Below are 22514 nucleotides of genomic sequence, written 5' to 3' on the forward strand. Positions count from 1 at the left end.
CCAAAAAATCCTTTATTTGTAATAAATGACAAAAAACAACAACCTCTTTCACCATTTTATTAAAGTCCCCAAATACCCCTCCAGGTCCGACGTAATCCACAGAGGTCTGACAACGCTTTCATCTCTGCTACATCAGAAGCTGACAGAGAGCGGTCACAGACCACAACCGCTCACTGTGAGCTCCACAGAGCCACTGAAGTGAGTCGCGCTATCAGCGATGACGTCACTCAGGTTACCCGCGGCCACAGATCTCAGCGGGAGGACTTCTGCTGTGGCCGCGGGTAACCTGAGTGACGTCATCGCTGATAGCGCAGATCACTTCAGTCACTCAGGGGATTTGCAGTCACCGGTGAGACCTTCACCGGTGACCGAAAATCAGGCCATGACACACAGACAGAGCCGCGGGATGACAATGAAGTTGGGTGAAGTTCATCTGACTTCATTCTGATCGTGCGAATCTGTCTGTGTTTGCTGTCAGTGGCCGTTCAGCTCTGCTACATGGCTCTGTCTGTGTCTGCTGTCAGCGGCCATGTAGCAGAGCTGAATGGCAGATGACATAGCTGCTGAGAATAAAAACGGATCACATACGCATCAAACACGGAATGCACACGAACTACAATCAGTTGAAAAATCCCGAATCGCATTGCAGTTGCATTGCACACTGATCATAACGTGAACAGAGCTCATGCTACTTTCTAGCATAAGACTCAGGGCTCTTTTCCACTGGCGTTTTTTTTCTCCAAATCCCATCACTTGAAAAAACGGATTGCAATCTGTGTAAGGATTTCCTATGAGGCTGTCTCCTTTTACCCGTTTTTTTATGTCTATACACGGTTTCACCTTCAAATCGCAGCATGCTGCGATTTGATGCGATTCTCAGCTCTCTCACCCCTATGGGGGCGAGAGAAAAGTCAGAATCCGGGTGGCATACGCATGTCACACGGATCCTGACACTTGCATACCACATCAGACTGGCTACCGGAGGAATCTCCTGTAATACCAGGCCTGGCCGCGGTTACATGCACTGAAACCCCGGAGCTGTCCCCTGAGCTCCAGAGTGCAGCCTGAACAGCGAGCGCCGAGTGATGGATTCCCCGGCGATTGCTGTTCAGGTCAGCACAGCTGCAAACAGATCAGGCAGAACGCTGGAGCTCAGATTACAGCTCTGGAGCTCAGTGCAGGTAACCGCGGCCAGGACTGGTTTTACAGGAGATTTCTCCCGTAGCCAGTCTGACGCTGCTTACCTAAAAACTCACATAGCACTTGCATGACGCTCACATGTCATACGGATGCTATGTGAGGAAAAAAAACACACACCGTACGCAGAACACACGCAGATCATACACAGGACACTCGACTCACATTTTGAGCCGGGTATCGCTGTGATTTTTTACACGTCAGTGGAGAAGAGCCGTCAGACCGATTTTACACACACAAGTGTGATTCCAGCCTACCACACAGTTATGTACATTTACTTCATTGGCCTCATAATAGTAAATGAGTCTGTCAGAACTGTCAGTGTTTCCATTGAAATCATGCTTTTCGGGGATTCAGATGAAAATCCCAATGCAGTGCTCATCAGAGAAAAGTGTATGTGTAACATAAAGTAACAAACAGCTCATCGGAAAAATACTTCATGGGTATTGTTGTGATCAGGGATCTCAAACTCGTCTGGGAATATCGGCTGCACATAGAAAAAAATGTTATTCAGGAGGCTGCATTCTTTGCAGAACAAAGTGACTTTTTTTAGTGATACCATATTTTTTTGCTATACACTTTTGGATCACTTTTTTGGAAAATGTTTTGCTCATTATTTTATATTTTTTTAAATCTCATTCATCGTGTGGGTTATGGTACAGTTCTATAGCTTGGGTCATTACGCATGTGGCAATAACAAACATGCACTCTTTTGTTATTTTAGTTGATATATAAAAAAGTATTTTTAATGGCCCCAAAAAATGTTCATGTTTTATTTTTATTTATTTTTTTACATTTTCTTCCCTTTTTGTAACTAATATCGTTTTACAATTAGCACCATATAGTAATTTTGCCCAACATCTAGTAATGTTCCCATCTTGGTCCTCATCTTGTGGTAATGTCCCCATCCTGTAGTAATGTCACCATTCTGGCTCGTACCATATCCTGGTTCTCATCTGGTAGTAATGTGCCGATCTTTGTCCACTTAGAGCAATGTGCTCATCCTTGTCCCCATCCGGTAGTAATATGCCCATCCTTGTCCCCATCCTGTAATAATATGTCCATCCTTGTCCCCATCCTGTAGTAATGTGCCCATCCTTGTCCCCATCCTGTAGTAATGTGTCCATCCTTGTCCCCATTCAATAGTAGTGTGCTAATTCTTGTCCCCTTTCAGGAAAGTGCCCATGATTTACCTCTTCCTGTAGTAATGTGCCCATCCTTGTCCTCATTCTGGTCCCCATCTTGTAGCAACGTACCCATCCTTGTCACCATTCTGTAGTTATGTGCCCATCATGATCCCTATCCTGTAGTAATGTGATTATCCTGGCCCCCTTGTAGTAATGTGTCCATGCTTGTCCCCATCCTGTAGTAATGTGCCCATGCTGGTCCTCTTCTTGTAGTAATGTGCCCATGCTGGTTCTCTTCTTGTAGTAATATCCACTTTCCTAGTTCCTTTCCTGTAGCAATGTTTCATTGCATCCTGTAGTAATTTCCCCTAATATGCCGTTCTTCACATACACATTAAAAAAAAAAAAAAAGTTTCTTCTCAACTGTCCTTCATTTCCTCGGTGTCCTCTTTCCTGCTTCTTAGGGTCACAGGCACGTGAACACCCTGACAATTTATTGGTGCAGTGTGCCTCTGCCATCAATCCTTTTATTTCAGTTGAAAGAATTGCTGGCACCGAGCAGAGATAAGCTCTGTGCACACCTATACCTACGGCAGCCCCAGGCCAATTGGAGGCCAGCAGCTGACCTCATATGCCGACATCAGCTGCTGGCCTTTGATAGGCCGGCAGATACAGTAGTGGTGTGTGATCCAGCAATTGATATAACTGAAATAAAAGCGCTGACAGCAGCGGCCCACTGCACTAGGCCATGATCGTCAATGGGTCCACGTGCCTGCAGGCAGCAAGAAGCAGCCTCAGGAGCTACATGAGGCCTCTGGCCCATGTGTTTGAAGCCCCTAGTTTTGATCATCACCATGAGCAAAATTTAATTTACAAAGTGTGCATATGCAAGGTTTCAGGTCCTTGTCAGTTGAAAATAAACCATAAGGCAAGCTAAGAAATTCACCTAGAAAATAAAGCAAAAATAAGTACAGCGAAAATATCAGTAATCAGTGCTCAAATACATTTAAACAAGTTCATTGTTTATATATACAAAACGACTTATAAAAGCATGAAGAATGTCAGAAATGTACTCTTTACAAAATAGTGAACCTGTTAAAGCTAAGAGAACAAAACATCTGCATTTATTTTTTACATTACTTAGTTGTGCCTTGTGGCATTAGACGTATAATTGAAAACACTACATTTTGGGGTTTGACATTTTGAATGTTCCCTAATGAAATGATAATGAGTTTAATTAAAGCTTTTGAAGTGACATATAAATGCCAGCCATTGCTACAACAAATTGTTAATAATTTGCATACATTGGGTGTTAAGAATATTCTTAACTATTTCATTGGTGTTATTTAATATTTCATCTTAATAGCTATATATTATTTCTACAGTCTCTAAACAGATTAAAGGGAGCCTATAACCTGGTTTTTCCAATACAAACTAAAGCCACCACCTTCAAGGCCTCTTTTATCAGTCAAGCCACCTAAATATAAGCCCCCAACTCCCTCTGCATTTCCATTATATTGTATATAGGGGAACCATAGGGCATCAAACTGTTTATAAGGAGGTTATGGGTCATCATACAGTGTATAAGGGCTAAGGGTAGAGAGGAGCAGATCTTTTCAAATTTACCGGACATCACCAAATTTTTCCAAATACTTTTGCTGTGAATACATCTGCATAATTAAAATGCCTCTAATTAATTAGAAAATATGTGCATAACAATTTGAGTTCCCCTTGACATCTGTTGAACCCATTTTGAGCTCTGTAATGCAAACACAGCCTTTTTGATGTCCAAGTGACTATCTGGCGACGGGAAACTGGATAGTAACCAGCAGCCTGTTTAACAGCACAGCCTTTTCAGAATTTAAGGGCTGCTTATATGGTATAAATTGTCCTAAATGATCCATTTTGAGGGATTGATACATGCCTTGCTGTTGTTTACAAAGAGGCAGTGCAAACAAATACTTTTTGCACAAGCAGTCCAAAAATTACCCCTTTTTTAGGGAGACAAAACAGGAGTTCCATATTCAAAGCTTATTCAAACCTTGTTGTCACAAAGCTTTTCAAAAATTAAGCCTTATTTTGGGAGCTCGTTCATGTATGCATACTCTAAAGAGAGTAAATTTGTGGTCATCAGTAGTACTGTCCAGCCCTATGAAACAGTGAGCAGCTTGGAGATTTGTAGCTGGTGTGGCCGTGCAGTGGTGGCAGGAGCAGCAAGGTAGAGAGTTAAGCTGGGTTTACACACTGCAACATCGCAAAGGACATCGCTGTAACGTCACCGGTTTTGTGACGTAACAGCGACCTTCCTAAGTCTCTGTTGAGTCGATGGTGAGCTGTCAAACAGACAAACCTGGCCAACAACTCAACAGCGATCCGGACCTGCAGAGCGACCTAGCTGGTTGTTGGGGACGTTGATAAGCAGCTTTTTGAAAGGGAAGTTGCTAACAAAGTCGCTGCAAAGTCTTTCACACACTGAAACTTTGTAGCGATGCATGCTGCACAGCGGGAAACAAAGGACCTAGGAATGGTCCTGAACAATTTGTAGCGATCAGCAACTTCACAGCAGGGGCCGGGTCGCTGATAGGTTTCACACACTGCAACATCGCAAACAACATCGCTATTGCGTCACAAAACCGGTGACGTTACAGCGATGTCGTTTGAGATGTTGCAGTGTGTAAACCCAGCTTTAGGAAGGAGTAGGTAAAGAGATGTGTAGTAGTTTCGATCCAGCAGTGGAAGCCCGAGTGGCTGCAGTACAGCCTTCCAGCTACCTCCATTTTGGATGACCTCACTTCCTTGTCACCCCTGTGTGATTTCCAGGCTTTGAAAGTACAGAATCATCTTCTTCACTGATTCAGCTGACCTATGCCTCCGTGTGTGAAATGGCCAGTGCTCTTTGCCCCCCTTGGCTGTTTCCCACCTAGATGGAGATATTTGACCTGTATCAGAGTGAAATTAGCGCTGACAGTATCCCTACCACCACAAATCGTAGAGTCTATAACACAAACTTGTGTTAAAATGATGTTCTAATCTCCTCTGGTACCATGTCTTTCAAGAACAAAGATTGATTGTTCATTTCTTCTAAAAATTCAACTGGAAGACATTTTTCTGATTTAGCATGTTTCATAGCCCTCAGAGTGCTGGGGGTTAAGGAGCTGTGGCCAGAAGATAAACAGGTGTCATCAACAGATTGGAATTTTTGCTCTGTTCAACTTTAAGTGTTACGAGGTGGAAAGTGATTCAAGTTGATGGTGTTGCTGTCAAAGGATACATTTTCATGCGGTTCTTCTTATTTTACTACACAGCCAAGATTAGAGCATGACTGGGGGTTGCAGCCTATAGCCGTGGACTTTATCTGTGCTGCCATCAATAGATAGGGAGACCCAATGCTAATTTTATTTATTTATTTTATACCACGACATAGACGCACAAACAGGGTCTGTGATTCCAACCAATCACATACACTGTCTTGGGGCAGGGACTGACTGTAGCGAATCAGAGATGCCGGTGGGCAGGTAAAGCAGTGAATATGGATGAGGGATAATCAGCGGACCTGGAAGTACAGCTGCAAGAGCAGTTACAGCCACACCGGAGACTCGGTAAGTATGTAATGCTTTATTTTCTTTCTTTTTCAGCCCCTTACACCATTTTACAACACATACGTTTGGCCTCCCATTGAATTAATTGGGCTTGGTATGTTCAGCTGAACTGTTCAGCGAGCATTGGGAGGCTCGGTAAAGATCGTTGAACCGAACTTTGAAAGGTTCGCTCATCTCTACTTACTAGTCCAAGGACACATGTGCCCCAGGTGGTTCTCCAGATTGTGAACCTATATTATGACCCTATTTAATAGGGTTAGTTGTCAAAGATTTTGTACTGAGGTCAGCGGTCTCCCAACATAAACTTGCAACCTCATATACACCTGTGATCTCATAAGTTTGGTTCAGGAGACCGACATTATGTTTGGGAATCATGGACCATATATGGACCATAAAATATGGCCGCCTGAATATGGCCTTATACAGATTAGACTAATCACACAGAAAAATAGTAAGAAAAAATAAAGGAAAGCATAAAATAAATAGAGAAAAAACTATTAAACAGTCATGTCATCCCTTTCCTTTTCCCATTCAATTTCGATTTTATCTACCCTGGCGAAAACAATTTCCCATCACAATAAATTTCCTGTTTAAATATCCCTTTCTTTTTCAATACAAAAAATTTGAAAAGGACCAAATACTTTTCAATATAAAAAAATTATGGAAGTAAAGTATATTGTGTCATACTACGTTTCACCAGTGGATTGAATGAGAACTATTGACTCAGTTCCTCGGAGGGTAAATCTTATTTATCTCAACACAGAAATAATAATAAAAAATAACTGTAAAATCACCTTAAATTTCCGCTAGTTGAAGTCTCCATTAAGTAGGATAACAATGCGTTAATAAAACAAGCACATAAACATAATGATAAATCCATGTACACCTACTTGGTTAATCTTTTTACCTTGTACCATGGGCCAATTATACTTTCATTTATTTGTGACTGAAGGGTGGAAGAAATAGGTCATTAAGCTAATGTCTCCTGACTCCAGCTGTTTTTTCTCCATCAGATCCCTTCAAACTACAGAGAGCAAAAAGCTGCTGAAGCTATTTAGTGTATCATTGAAAAATAACACTCAGCTGCTACAAAGTCATACCAGGAAATGTACCATGCACGGAGAATGTACGTGACCAATTTGTAAAGCAAAAACTGCACACCTCTGTGTCTTTTGGATTTATCAAGAGGGATGTTTTTAATGAGTATTTTTATTAGGAGCATTAGTCATTGCAATCTAAATATGCCGTATGCGAATATTACGCTATCACCGATTTTTATCATAGCGCTCTGTTAAGATGTTCCTTATTATTAATTTTTGGTTAATTACTTTGCTTCCCATGGAAGTAGATGGATATAGGTTCCATTAATAAAACGAATGAGACCTTTGGCTGAAGCATGCAGAAAAAAAAATAGTATAGCTTTGCAATAACACAAAAGCTTTGTAATTAGCATGAACACATTAACATTTTTTGGAATACTATACTGTTACTACTGCATTGAACGTGGCCAGAATTAATACTATATGTATGGCCTTCACACGTCAGTGATTCTGGTACGTATGTTGCAGTTTTTATACGTACCAGAATCACGGACATACGCAGAACCATAAAAATTAATGGGTCTGCGCACACATCAGTGATTTCTCACTGTTTCCCTGCTGTGTACATGCGAGGAGACAAGTCCATTTTTTTCTAGTATCACTGATGTCCCATGGACCACACAGTGGTGTGATCCATGAAACACGTACCAGAAAATTCATCTACCTTTAACATAAAAAGCTTTTAAAACTCAACCATTTCCAGCGATTCTGTCTCCGACCACTGCTGGCTGCTGCTTCCTAGCTAGCTAATTATGCTCATGCATATTCACTGCACAGCTGACCCAGAAGTAGCTGCAGAGGGGAGACAGCAGCAGCCGGAGACAGCATCGTGGGAGACTTCAGCACCATGCATAGCAGCGGAATGAAGAGGTGAGTATAAGTTCCTGATCACCGTGTATTATCACAGATAGCACATGGCGATCACACATGTGCCAAAATCACGGCACATGGAGAGACATACGCACTTTTATCTCGTTAGTGAAAAACGTGTGTTTTTCACTTACGTGAGAAAGGGGGCCTAAAAGGGGATTTCAAAATTTGGCAAAATTTGGTAAATTTTGGATCTGGTTTTCATACATACAGTATCTGTCCAAAGGCTGTATCTGTATTTAACTTGGACATTTCGGGTAGCCATGCATCTTAGATAGCTCAGTAAGCTGACACTTACCTCTCCTTATTTCCATACTCATCTGAAAATTCAGCTTGAGCAAGTGTGCATGTGTGACGCCCTGGCCTATCAGGTCGTCACAAGGGTGCCGTGTAATCTGCCCTTCTGCATGGTACCCGCTCCTCTTTGGTTATGAGTCTTATCCCTTTGGTGTTGCTAAGAACAGGTATACACAAATCCTGAGGAACACTCTGCACCACACCCACCAAACTCCCATTGAGCAGCCTGAGGGGAATAGGGCCGCCCAGATGGATGGATAGTAGAAGGAAGGCCAGAAGTGTCAGTGGTAGTAAGAGAGTGTCAGTGAGCAGTGACAGGAAGAGGTCACGCTGCGGAGCTGGGTTCCTGTACCCATCCCAGGTGCCAGATGTTGGCCTGGCCTGGAAGGAGCTGGAACCCCGGTCGCAGGGGGTAGTGGCAAGGGGCACGGTACTGCCACGGAGGGCAGTTCGGCGGCCTTGTGCTACAACCAGGCAGGGACCAGGGCACGACGGGGTACTCGGACCCTAGGCTGGGAAGTAGCTTTATGCAGCCCAGTAATTAACCCGACGAGGACGGAATCTTCATGAACCGCTCTCTACCCGCTCCAAAATTGGGGTACTAGTGCAATGAGAGGGATAGGACTTCCCAAAAACGTCCAGAAAATCCCAAGCGTGAACCCTGAGAGCAAGCTCACCCTGCTAGCCACGCAGGTGAGTTGGACCCGAGTAGTTTTAGACAAAAGGGATCCACCAAGACTAAACACAGTGCCAAGGGACAAGGCTTCAGACTAACCAGCAAGGCCAAAAGGGCACAGACCCAGTGTGTGCGAACTAAAGCTGCAGGGCATTCAAGACTTTGGTTTACCCGGTGTCAGTGTCAGCATCTCTGGACTGTGTGAGTACGTTGTGCCCCCTTGCTTCAAACGGATCCCCAGCCTACCATCACCGAGCCCCGGGACACCTTCCCCTACCCACGGAGGGGTTAACATCACCAGCTGCCATCCCATCGCTCCCGGGCGCTCTCCCTCTCTCCTAAACGCAGCAGCGGTGGTATCCCATTTTACCACAACCCGTGGGTTGTGTCACGAACACTATCCAATCCACCCTTTCTTCCCCTTTTTCATTTCGAGCGGCCGCATGACCCCGCCTCGGGTCCGGGGACCCCTCGAGCCACTGCGGATCTGGACCCGAGCAGCCCGTCGGCTGTCGTGGGGGCAGTACACATGTTTTTTAAGACATCTTTGATAGCAGCTTATTTATTGGGATTACAAAAATATCAGGCACTTGAATTTTAAGAGTCCAAACATTATCTCCCCTAAGCCCAATTACACATCATATGGCTGGCCAGTCCTTGCAATATCAGAAGGTTCAGCTGACGTTACTGTCATTTTCCTTTCCTTTAAAGCCTTGTGTATAAGTGTCTAGGAAAAGTAAATTGCCTTGTCCACGCTGTCCTTATCTATGTCACTCCTAGGTATTGTTTGTGAGTTGATACACCAGCACTTCTGAGGTGGTGCTCAAGTAGGGTCCAAAGCTGTCTCAAGTAGATGTAGAAACTTGGCAGTCAAGATAAATGTGAATAGTTGTCTTTTATTGAGAAGAACTTGTAGGACCAACACAAGCACAGACTGGAGTAGCTTTTCTAGTCAGGGACTGGAGTAGCTTTTCTGGCATAAGAAATATCGGCATTTTTATTTAGTTTGACAGATGGGTTTAGTCACGACTAGTGTTGAGCAAGTAGTTAGCTATTCGTACTGTTTGAAATAAATCTGCTGAAACAGGTGGAGTTGGGAGAGAGCCAAAGCGGGATCAGTCATGACTACTGTTGAGCGAGTACTGTCCGCTACTCGCATATTTGTAATGAGTAGCGGGCGCAATGTAAGTCAATGGGAAATACTTGCTAAGTAGCGAGTAACGTGAAAGCCGTACTATTCGCTACTCGCATGAAAACTACGGCTTTCAGGTTACTCACTACTTAGCGAGTATTTCCCATTGACTTCCATTGCGCCCGCTACTCGTAACTAATATGCGAGTAGCGGACAGTACTCTCTAACTACTACCTCAACAGTAGTCATGACCACCTGTTTCAGAAGATTTATTTCAAACTGGTGTGAAAACGCCAAAAGACTCAGTATCGGGCAAAAAGTTTGTGAGTTTTCAAATCTTTAATGGCAGTTTTCTGGTGTTAAATCTTTGATAAATGCAGCCAAAAGTATTTCTTTATAAAGAAATGGAGATGATTATGGCATCTATCTATGCAGATATGAAGAAAAAAAATAAAATATTTTATAAATTGAAAAATACATTTGGCAAAACTTCAAAAAATGATGTCTCAACCAATTCAGTCATCAAAGCTCTTGGTGCCCTCCATCACATATGAAGTCACCTTTATTTTAAATGGCACATGGGACATGGGTGTATTTTGCACCTTCAGATTACAGCTGTGATTCCAAGAGTTGTTATGACTATGGCCCCAATTCATCATTGCTGTATTTTTCCTGTTTTCTAGAGTAATTTGCTTGTTTTTAGTGGCTTTAGAACACTTTGTAAGTTGTGCAAAACGTATAGCGACTAAAGGGTGCTTTACACGCTGCGACATCGCTAACGATAAATTGTCGGGGTCACGTCGTTAGTGACGCACATCCGGTGCCGTTAGCGACACCGCAGCGTGTGACACCAAGGAGCGACGATCAACAATCGCAAAAGCGTCAAAAATCATTGATTGTCGCTCCTTTTCATAATATTGTTGGTGCTGCATGCCGCTAGTGGTTCGTCATTCATGCGGCGTCACACATCGCTATGTGTGATACCGCAGGAACGACGAACATCTCCTTACCTGCGTCCACTGGCAATGAGGAAGGAAGGAGGTGGGCGGCATGTTCCGGCCACTCATCTCCTCCCCTCCACTGCTATTGGGCAGCCGCTTAGTGACGCCGCAGTGACGTCGCTATGACGCCGAACGCACCTCCTCCTTGAATGAGGGATTGTTCGTCGGTCACAGCGACGTCACTGAAAAGGCATGTGCGTGTGACGCTGCCGTAGCGATAATGTTCGCTACGGCAGAGATCACCAAATGTCGCACGAACGACGGGGGCGGGTGCTATCGCGCACAAGATCACTAGCTATCGCTAGCAATGTCGCAGCGTGTAAAGCACCCTTCAGGCGAATATCAAGGCAGAAATTCATTTACTATACAAGATAAAAATCAGACAATTTCCAGAAATAAAAAGTTTTATGTGCCATCTGGAAAAACAGCAGCTTGTTTTATTAACCACACAACATTATCTATTCAACTTAAATGAGCCAGATGCTGAATTGCTATTATCAAGTGTTACATACAGTATATTTTTCTCTCAGGTGAAATTAATATTTGCAGCATATGAACCAAATGTTACAAAGAGATGTCATCCTTATGATGTGATCTTATACAATTTGCATTGAATTAAACCTCTACAGAAAGTATTATCTGAAGATGTTCTGGGGTATCTGGCACCATGATGTTAGGAGTAGATCTTTTAAAGGGAACCAACCACCAGGATTTTGTTGTATGAAGTAAAGGCAGTGCCATACAGGCACTAATATGTTGAATCCAGACATATCTTTTGTTGAAAGATTGGATGCTTGATTGCTGAAATATCTGTAATCAAAGTTCCAGAAATGCACTGCACTTTAGTTGACATGTGTCCCAGGGGTGGGCCATTAAGATTTGGGTCCTCGCTGTAAATTCCTCCTTCTGCTTCTTCTATTTCGTGCCCCTTTTTCTTTATTTAAATATCGCGCCATGCCACCATCCCCTTTTTGTTATTTAAATATTGTGCCATGCCGCCATTGCTGCTATTTGCGGCATGTGCACATTGATACAGTGACAATGTCTTCATTAAAATGGCACCGGAGTCCGCACAGGCGAGTACCATGATTTCCGGAGCCACTTTATTGAAGACACTGCGGTGAAGACTATGAGAGATTTATTTGTTTTTTACATCTACGCACATGATCCTGTCGCTCATAGCTTTCTTCGCAGTGTCTTCAATAAAATTTCATTGGAGATAGTGGTACGCGCATGCACGGACTCAGATGCCATTTTAATGAAGAAATTATTACTGTGGCAATTCGCACGAGTCGCCAACAGCAGCAATGGCTCCGCAGCAAGATATTCAAAAAGGGGCACAACATAAAGGATGCTGGAGGAGTAATATACATTGAGGACCTGACCCACAATGGCCCGCCTCTCAATCAAAGGGCAGTGCATTTCAAGCCACACATCCACACCCTCTCCGCCTCAAACTCAATAATATTTCCCAGATTCGTACATTCCTTTCCCAATATGTTGCAAAAACCCTAGTGCATGCCCTTATTATCTCCCGGCTGGACTATTGCAACCTCCTGCTCTGTGGCCTCCCTTCTATCAGTCTTGCACCCCTACAATCTATTCTAAACTATGCCGCCTGACTAATCCACCTGTCCCCCTGCTATTTCTTGACCTCTCCTCTCGGCCAATCCCTTCACTGGCTTCCCATTGCCCAACAACTCCAGTTCAAAACCCTAACCATGACCTACAAAGCCATCCACAATCTGTCTCCTCCACACATCTGTAACCTAGTCTCCTGTACCAACCTCCGATCTTCACAAGATCTCCTTCTCTACTCCCCTCTCATATCTTCTTCCCACCATTACAACCAAGATTTCTCCCGTGCATCCCCCATACTCAGGAATGCTCTGCCACAGCATATCAGACTCTCGCCTACCTTGACAAGGTTCAAAAGGAACCTGAAGACCCACCTTTTCTGGCAAGCCTACAACCTGCCGTAACCCTCAGTCTGCTATAGCACCACACAACCATCTCTACCCTCACCTATTGTATCCTCACCCATCCCTTGTAGACTGTGAGCCCTCGCGGGCAGGGTCCTCTTGCCTCCTGTACAAGTCTCTGCCTTGATTTGTATATGATTTTTGTACTTGCCCCTATGTATACCGCTTTTCACATGTAAAGTGCCATGGAATAAATGGCGCTATAATAATAAATAATAATTATAATTTTTTCAACTTTGATTAAAGATATTTCATCAACCAAGAATCGGACCTTTCTACAACAGGTATGCCTACAATCAGCATCCTAATGCCTGTATGGCACCGCCTTTAGTTAATATCACAAAATCTTGGTGGTTGGTTCTCTTTAAGTCATGTTGTCAGGTTAGACCTAACTAGATCAGACTGTTATTTCCCAGAACATTCCCACAGATGATCAATGGGGCCGAAACTTGGAGAATTAGAAGGCAATCACTTTATACCATTTTCCTGAAAAATTGCACAGTGTGGTGGACACTATACTGCTAGAAGAGGCCACTACTATTCGAGAATAATATTAATATGTATGAGTGTGTAGGTTGTTCCAAATATCTTGGAGATCAACCGTGTATGAAGCTTATGCAAATCCTTTTCTCTCTTCATGTAATCCCAGACAAATTCAATGATGGTGAGATCATGGCTCTGTGGGGGCTGGATCTTCACTTATAGGACTCATTGCTCTTATACATACTGAAGATATTTATTACTGACATTGGCTTTATATTTGGGGTCATTGTCCTGCTACAGAAAACATTTAGTCAATCAGATGCCTTCCTGATGGTATTGTATGATGGATAAGTATCTCTTGTATTTCTTGACATTAAGGACACCATTATTCTTGACCAAATCCCTAACTCTGCTGAAATTTGCAGAGATCCTTAACCAAGTATCATTATTGTCTGAAAACACACAATAAGAAAATACTCCACGATAAATAAAAAAACAAAAAAAACAAAAACAAAGCAATATACAGTACAGACCAAAAGTTTGACACACCTTCTCATTCAAAGAGTTTTCTTTATTTTCATGACTCTGAAAATTGAAAATTCACATTGAAGGCATCAAAACTATGAATTAAAACATGTGGAATGAAATACTTAAAAAAGTGTGAAACAACTAAAAATATGTCTTATATTCTAGATTCTTCAAAGTAGCCACCTTTTGCTTTCATTACTACTTTGCACACTCTTGGCATTCTCTTGATGAGCTTCAAGAGGTAATCACCGGAAATGGTTTTCCAACAGTCTTGAAGGAGTTCCCAGAGATGCTTAGCACTTGTTGGCCCTTTTGCCTTCAATCTGCGGTGCAGCTCACTCCAAACCATCTCGATTGGGTTCAGGTCTGGTGACTGTGGAGACCAGGTCATCTGGCGTAGCACCCCATCACTCTCCTTCTTAGTCAAATAGCCCTCACACAGCCTAGAGATGTGTTTGGGGTCATTGTCCTGTTGAAAAATAAATGATGGTCCAACTAAATGCAAACCAGATGGAATAGCACGCCGCTGCAAGATGCTGTGGTAGGCATACTGGTTCAGTATGCCTTCAATTGTTAATAGATTCCCAACAGTGTCGCCAGCAAAGCACCTCCACACCATCACACCTCCTCCTCCATGCTTCATGGTGGGAACCAGGCATGTAGAGTCCATCCGTTCACCTTTTCTACAAAGACACGGTGGTTGGATCCAAAAATCTCAAATTTGGACTCATCAGACCAAAGCACAGATTTCCACTGGTCTAATGTCCATTCCTTGTGTTCTTTAGCCCAAACAAGTCTCTTCTGCTTGTTGCCTGTCCTTAGCAGTGGTTTCCTAGCAGCTATTTTACCATGAAGGCCTGCTGCACAAAGTCTCTTCTTAACAGTTGTCCTAGAGATGAGAAGGTGTGTCCAAACATTTGGTCTGTACTGTATGTGTATGTATATATGCAGGAATTAGAACCAACTCAATACCAATAGGTCTTAACTAGAGATGAGCCACCCCCCTAGAGTTCGAGTTCGGTTCGGTTCATCGAACGGTGCCCTGTTCGACGAACCGTTCGACGAACCATTCGACGAACCATTTGACGAACCATTCGACGAACCTCTCGAACCCCATTGAAAACAATGGGAGGCAATCACAAACACATAAAAACACATTATAAATGTACACATTCAGTTAATAAACATTGCCATAACACTTACCTGTCCCCACATTCCGTCCTGCACTCTGTCTCCTGCAGCTTTCCATCGGATAATCGCTGCGTCCTCCCGGTAGCGATAGTCACATGTCTATTATCTCATTGGCTACAAACTGGTCACATGGCTTTGACGTCATGCTACGACCTGTCAGTGCATCTCTCCGGTACACGGTGCACGTTTGTGTATTGCCGTGTACCGGCGACATGCTCTGGCACACGGTCGACTCCCCGTTCTGCTTCCCTGTTCCGTTATTGACCGGCTGACACAGCCGGTCAATAACGGAGATCACCGTTGCCATAGCAACGCGCCTGTTAGCGGTCACTTCACCGCTAACAGCACGGCACCGGGAATCACGTGATCGGAGCACCATTGCTATGGTAACCCGTCTATCAGCGATAACAGCCAGCAGCACTGATCACTCATGGAGTGAAAAGCCTGCACGGGGAGCAGCAGCGTCTTCCTCCCATGCAGTGCTGCTGATGGAGCAGAGCTGCATGGGCTGAAGGAGAAAGAAGACAGAAGACGATGAATCATGGAGGGATGCAAGGGAGTAATAAACAGGGAGTCTCTAAGTGTGTTTATGTATTTATTTCTATTAAAGTATTTTTTCTGTGTGGTGTCTTTTTTTTAACCCTTTATTGGAGATTCTTAATGGCTGGGTCAAACTTGCCTGACATTAAGAATCTCTGACTTAATTCTAGCTAGTAAAACAAAGCTAGTATTAACTCATTATTACTCAGCGAGCCACCGGCATCAGGGCAGCTGAAGAGTTGGATACAGCGCCAGAAGATGGCGCTTCTATGAGTGCGCCATTTTCTGGGGCGGCTGCGGACTGCAATTCGCAGCAGAGGGACCCAGAAAGCTCGGGCTTACCTGTGCTGCAGATCCAATCCCCAGCTGCCTAGTTGTACCCGGCTGGACACAAAAATGGGGCAAAGCCCACGTCATTTTTTTTTTTTTTTAATAATTTCATGAAATTCATGACATAATTAAAAAAAGGTACCTGCCTGCTGTACCTGGCTAGCATACAAAAATATGGCGAAGCTTACGTCATTTTTTTTGTACTTTTTTGGCAAAAAAAAATAAAAAATGCTTCCATGGATTTTCCATTGCCAGTGAAGGTAACACCAAGCAGTGGGGGTTAGCAGTCAGTAGCTGCTTGGATTACCCTTAGCTAGCAATACAAAAAAATGCAGCGGGAGCCCATATCTATTTTTTTTAATTACTTATTTAAAAAACTAAAAACAAAAAAGGCTTCCCTGTATTTTGATTGCTGGACATCACAGTGCTGTAAAAATAAATCTTTAAAAAAAATGACGTAGCGCTCCACGGTATTTTTGATTCTCAGCGCAGATAAAGCAGACAGCTACGGGTTGCCACCCCCATCTGCTTGGCGTTACCTTGGCTGGCAATCAAAATACAGGGAAGCCCATTATTTTTTTTTATTTAAAACAATAGTTAAAAAAAAAAATGGACGTTGGGTCCCCCCATTTTTGATAGCCAGCTAGGGAAAAGCAGACGGCTGTAGCCTGAAAACCACAGCTGGCAGCTTTACCGTGGTTGGGAATCCCATGTGAAGGTCACCCCAGGCTCTTTTTTCATAATTATTTTATAAATATTAATAATTACAAAAAAAAGTAGGGTCCCCCCCCAAATTGGATCACCAGCCAAGGTAAAGTGGACAGCTGTGGTCTGGTATTCACAGGGTGGGAAGGTCCAAAGTTATTGGCCCATCACAGCCTAAAAATAGCAGGCCGCAGGTGCCCCAGAAATGGCGCATCTACTAGATGCGCCAATCCTGGCGCTTCACCCCAGCTCATCCCGTGCACTGGTGCGGTGGCAAACGGGGTAATAAATGGGGTTGATATTAGCTGTAAGGTCACCTGACATCAAGCCCAGCAGTTTGTCATGTCATGGCGTCTATCAAATACCTGACATCACAAACTGTCAGTAGTAACAAAAAAAATAGACAAAAAAAAATGTATTTGAAAAAAACACTCCCCAAAACATTCCCTCTTTCACCAATTTATTATAAGGAAAAAAAATAAGGGGGTCCCACGATGACTCTGGACCATCTAGAATATGTGGGGACATGCTCAGGGAACGTATCCCCCATTTTCTAGGAGTGCAGACCCTCTATGTGAGGAGTGTGGGTGCAATGAATCTGCACCCACTCTCCCCGGGTCCACAGCAGCAGAGTCCATGTCGTAACTGCTGCTACCAAAGCTGCCATGCCCTGCTCATGAGGTAAGGGCATGCCTAATCAGGAGAACTAGTCTACATTTCCAAATATTGGTATTTGCTGATATTATACGCTGTATACCTGTGATCACGTGAGCGGGGACCGGAAATACCGGCCTGAATAATGTCTCCAGGGTCTCAGCTACCCCCTGAAACCCCGGAGATTTTCTGACGCTGGGGGGAGCTATTCACTTATTTCTGCCTGCTGTTTATAAAGGACAGATCAGAATAAGGCTACATTCACACGACTGATCCGTTTTTGCGGTCTGCAAAAAAGGTCCAATTTTTTCACGGGTGCATCCGTGTGGCATCCGTTTCCGTTCCGTATACGGTCCGTATGTAATCCGATTGTCATCCGTGTGCCTTCCGTTTTTTTTGCGTACTGCAAAAAACTGAAGGAGGGAAAATACATAAATTTACCCAGGATCCATAGCTTCAACTTACATGAGGCGGTCACATGTTCACTCCAGTACCATTTTCTACTGCTTTTCACAGCGTAGAGCGCTCTGGTGATTTTCCTGTGCTTGTACAATTCATATCAGTCTTTTCTGTCATTATAATGGCAGAAAAACACATAATGTCCCACTCTCCTGCATTTTGTAATTTTGCACCCTTTGGTGCCTTTCATGTGGCACTAAGGGGTGCTTAGCCTTGTATTTAGCCAAAAAAATAAATAAATTTAAAAAAAAAAATGACGTGGGGGTTCCCCCTATTTTTGATAGCCAGCTAGGATAAAGCAGACGGCTGCAGCCTGCAGACCACAGCTGGCAGCTTCACCTTGGCTGGTAATCCAAAACTGAGGGCACCCCACGCTGTTGTTTTAAATTAAATAAATAATTAAAATAACACTTGGGGGTCCCCCCAAAATTGGATCACCAGCCAAGGTAAACTTGACAGCTGTGGTCTGATATTCTCAGACTAGGGAGGGCCATGGTTATTGGACTCTCCCCAGCCTAAAAATAGCAGGCCGCAGCCGCCCCAGAAGTGGTGCATCTATTAGATGCGCCAATCCTGGTGCTTCGCCCCAGCTCATCCCGTGCCCTGGTGCGGTGGCAAACGGGGTAATATATGGGGTTAATACCAAATGTGTAATGTCACCTGGCATTGGCGTTCGTGAGGTCAAGCGTCTATCAGATATCCGACATCACAAATCCAGTCAGTGATAAAAAAAAAAATAGACAACAAACATTATTTGAAAAAACACTCCCCAAAACATTCCCTCTTTCACCAATTTATTAGAAAGAAAAACAAATCCAGATCTGCTGTAATCCAAGGGGTTCCCATGACGATCCATACCATAGTAACTGTCCCATTCAATGAAGAAGAGAATGTTCCCCTTTGGCTGGGAGAGCAATGCAGTGACCTGACCTAACATCAATAGGTCAGCCCAGGTCACTGCAGGGGATGACAAGTGCTGCTGTCAGGAGCGAGGTACATTACCTGCAGTGACGATCTCCTGCACTGCTGATAGCAGAGCTGTCACTGACTTCAATGACCACCGCCTTCACAGCCAAGTATCACTGGAGCCTGTGACGTCACCGCTAGTCCCAGTCTTGGGTCGGCAACGAGAGGAGATGAGACAAGCGGCGGCCATGGAGGACAGTGACAGCGCTGAGGTCGGGAGGGCAGGATTTCATCACTGCAGATAAGTCGAACAGGGTAATGTGTGTGGAGTGTGAGGTGGGTGGAGCCAAGTGGGGTAATGTGTGGGGAGTGCGAGGTGGGTGGAGCCGAGCGGGGTACTGTGTGCGGAGTGCAAGGTGGGTGAACCCAAGCAGGGTAATGTGTGCGGAGTGCAAGGTGGGTGGAGCCAAGCAGGGTAATGTGTGCGGAGTGCGAGGTGGTGTAAGGTGTTAAATACTGTTTGTATAGAGTCTAGTGCAAGGGTACAAGGGAAACACAGACACAGGTTTGCTAAATAGTTCTTGTATTACTTCATACAAGTAAGTGCACAAAACATGAAGGGTTAAACAGTTGCAGGGTGCAGAGGCTGGGAACAAATTAATCAGGAATGGAACCTCAAAGTTCAGCAGAAGTGTCAAAGTATAATTCAGTCTCTCTTACTGTACTTGTAAACGACCATGGCAGAGCAGAAGGGTTCCTGTGTGGACACACGTTCCAGGGATCCAAAACAGAGGATGACAGAAAAGTAGTTCTTCCAAAGACTTCAAGATATCAGGTTACAGGCAGGCTACTAACAGGATTCAGAAGCACTGGTCCATCAGCTGAGATGGCTTAAGCAGGTAATTGGCAGGGAACAGAGCGGGAACATAGAAGCTGAGGAATCCATATTGACTGAGGGCAAAAGTGAGGGCAACAGAACAGGAAGCAAGATGGCCTATGAAGAAAAAACAGATTAAAGCAAAATGACAAAACAAGGCAAAAAGACAGAGAACCTCACATTACTCCCCCCTTAGGGATGGTCACTGGACGACCCCAGACCAGGTTTGTCTGGGTATCTCTGATGGAACTGGCGGAGTAAGCAGGGAGCATTGATGTTGTCGACTGGTTCCCAAGAGTTGTCTTCCGATGAGTAGCCCTGCCACTTAATCAGGTACTGTAGCTGATTTCTGTGCAACCTTGAGTCCATGATTTTCTCCACTACAAATTTTTCCTGACCATCAATTAACACTGGATCAGGAGGGGAAGGAGAACGTCCAGGAAATGTATTAGGTATTGCTGCCTTTAGGAGAGAAACGTGAAACACGGGATGGATTCTCATAGCTCTGGGCAGTTGAAGACGACAAGCCACAGCACTTACAATCTTAGTGATCTTGTAGGGTCCAACATACTTTTGTCCCAACTTAGATGATGGAATTCTCAACTAAGGTTTCTGGTTGATAGCCAGACCAAATCTACCTTGAAGGCTGGTGCAGGCTTACGAAACTTATCAGCTGCTTTCTTATACCTCTCTTGAGCCGATCCCAGGTTCTCCTTTAGAAGATCAAGATTCTGCTGTAGCGAAGAGCTTCTGTCAGCCACAGCTGGTAAGGGCGAATCTATGGGAAGGCGAGGAAGAATATCAGGGTGATAGCCCAGATTAGCATAAAAAGGAGACTGTTTAGTGGAGGCGCTCTGAGAGTTGTTATATGAAAACTCAGCCAGTGGGAGTAGATCCACCCAGTCATCTTGTAGATGGCAGATGAAAAAGCGGAGATACTGTTCCAAGGTCTGGTTGGTCCACTCAGTTTGTCCAATTGTCTAGGGGTAAAAGGCAGAAGAAATATTAACTTTGATGTCTAATGCCTTATAAAAATTCTGCCAGAACTTTGAAGGTAATTGCACCCCTCGATCAGAAATAACCTCATCTGGTACTCCATGCAGACGGAACACATTTTGAATAATTAGGTAAGATGTCTGTTTTGCAGTGGGTAAGCCGACACAGGGGATAAAATGAGCTGCTTTCGTTAAACGGTCCACCACCACCAAAATAGTGTTCTTCCCTTGGGAGGTTGACAATTCTACAATAAAGTCCATTGCAATGGAACCCCATGGATGGGATGGAATAGGTCGGGGCTGTAATAGACCTGTAGGTGAAGAACGTGGAGTCTTGAATCTCGCACAGACTTCACATGAAGTAACGTAATTTTGAACATCTCTTCTGTAAGTGCGCCACCAAAAGAAACGAGAAAGGAACTCTTGAGTCTTTAGAATTCCTCTGTGTCCAGCCATTTTTTGAATCATGAACGAGTTGCAGTACTCTCAATCTGACTACCTCAGGTATGTACATATGTTGCCCTTGAAACCACACACCATTTTTGAAGACCAGACTTACTTCATCAGATGGATTTGCTAGCAAGGAATCTGAATGATATGCCTCCTTGATGTCATTGAGTAAAGGCTACTTTACACAGTGCGATATCGGTTCCGATATCGCTAGTGTGGGTACCCGCCCCCATCTGTTGCGCGACATGGGCAAATCGCTTCCCGTGCCGCACAACATCGCCCAGACCTGTCACACAAACTTACTTGCCCGGCGACGTCGCTGTGACCGGCAAACCGCCTCCTTTCTAAGGGGGCGGTCCGTGCGGCGTCACAGCGACGTCACGGAGCGGCCGCCCAATAGCAGCGGAGGGGCGGAGATGAGCGGGACGTAACATCCGCCCACCTCCTTCCTTCCGCATAGCGGCCGGGAGGCAGGTAAGGAGAGCTTCCTCGTTCCTGCGGCGTCACACATAGCGATGTGTGCTGCCGCAGGAGCAACAAACTACATCGTTACTGCTGCAATAACGATAATCGAGAATGGACCCCCATGTCACCGATGAGCGATTTTGCATGTTTTTGCAACAATGCAAAATCGCTCATCGGTGTCACACGCAGCAACATCGCTAATGCGGCCGGATGTGCGTCACAAATTCCGTGACCCCAACGACTCCGCATTAGCGATGTCGCAGCATGTAAAGCCCCCTTAAGTCTTGATTATGAATCACTCCCAGGAATCTGGAATCAGGAAGAATTGTCTTAGGAGGCGTGAATGGAATGGTGTCAGTCGATAAGATCCTAGACAGTGCATCAGCCTTCCCATTGCGTGACCCAGGCCTATAGGAAACTACAAAACTAAATTGATTTAAGAAAAGGCTCCAACGAGCCTGGCGAGGAGTCAAGCATTTGGCCGACCAGATAAATTCTAGATTGCGGTGATCAGTCAGGACGATTATCTGCTGTGCCGTTCCCTGAAGAAGGTGTCTCCATTCCTTGAAGGCAGCAATAATGGCCAGCAATTCTCTATTTCCCACGTCATAGTTTCTTTCCGCTGAAGACAACCGCTGGTAAAAGAAAGCACAAGGATGTAAAACATTATTCTCACCTGTCCTCTGTGAGAGTATGGCACCGATGGCGCAGTCCGAGGCATCCACCTCTACTATGAAGGCAAGTTTAGGGTTAGGATGCACTAAGATAGGCGCTGAGGTGAATTTATTCTTCAAAAGGGAAAACGCTTCTTGGGCTTGAGACGTCCAGGTGAAAGTAGACTTCTTACGGGTAAATTGTGTGATAGGTGACACTACCTCAGAAAAGTTCCTGATAAAACGCCGATAGAAATTGGCAAACCCGATGAAGCGCTGAACCTCCTTTACATTCTT

The sequence above is a fragment of the Anomaloglossus baeobatrachus genome, chromosome 7, assembly GCF_048569485.1.
Source record: "Anomaloglossus baeobatrachus isolate aAnoBae1 chromosome 7, aAnoBae1.hap1, whole genome shotgun sequence".
Lineage (NCBI taxonomy): Eukaryota > Metazoa > Chordata > Amphibia > Anura > Aromobatidae > Anomaloglossus > Anomaloglossus baeobatrachus.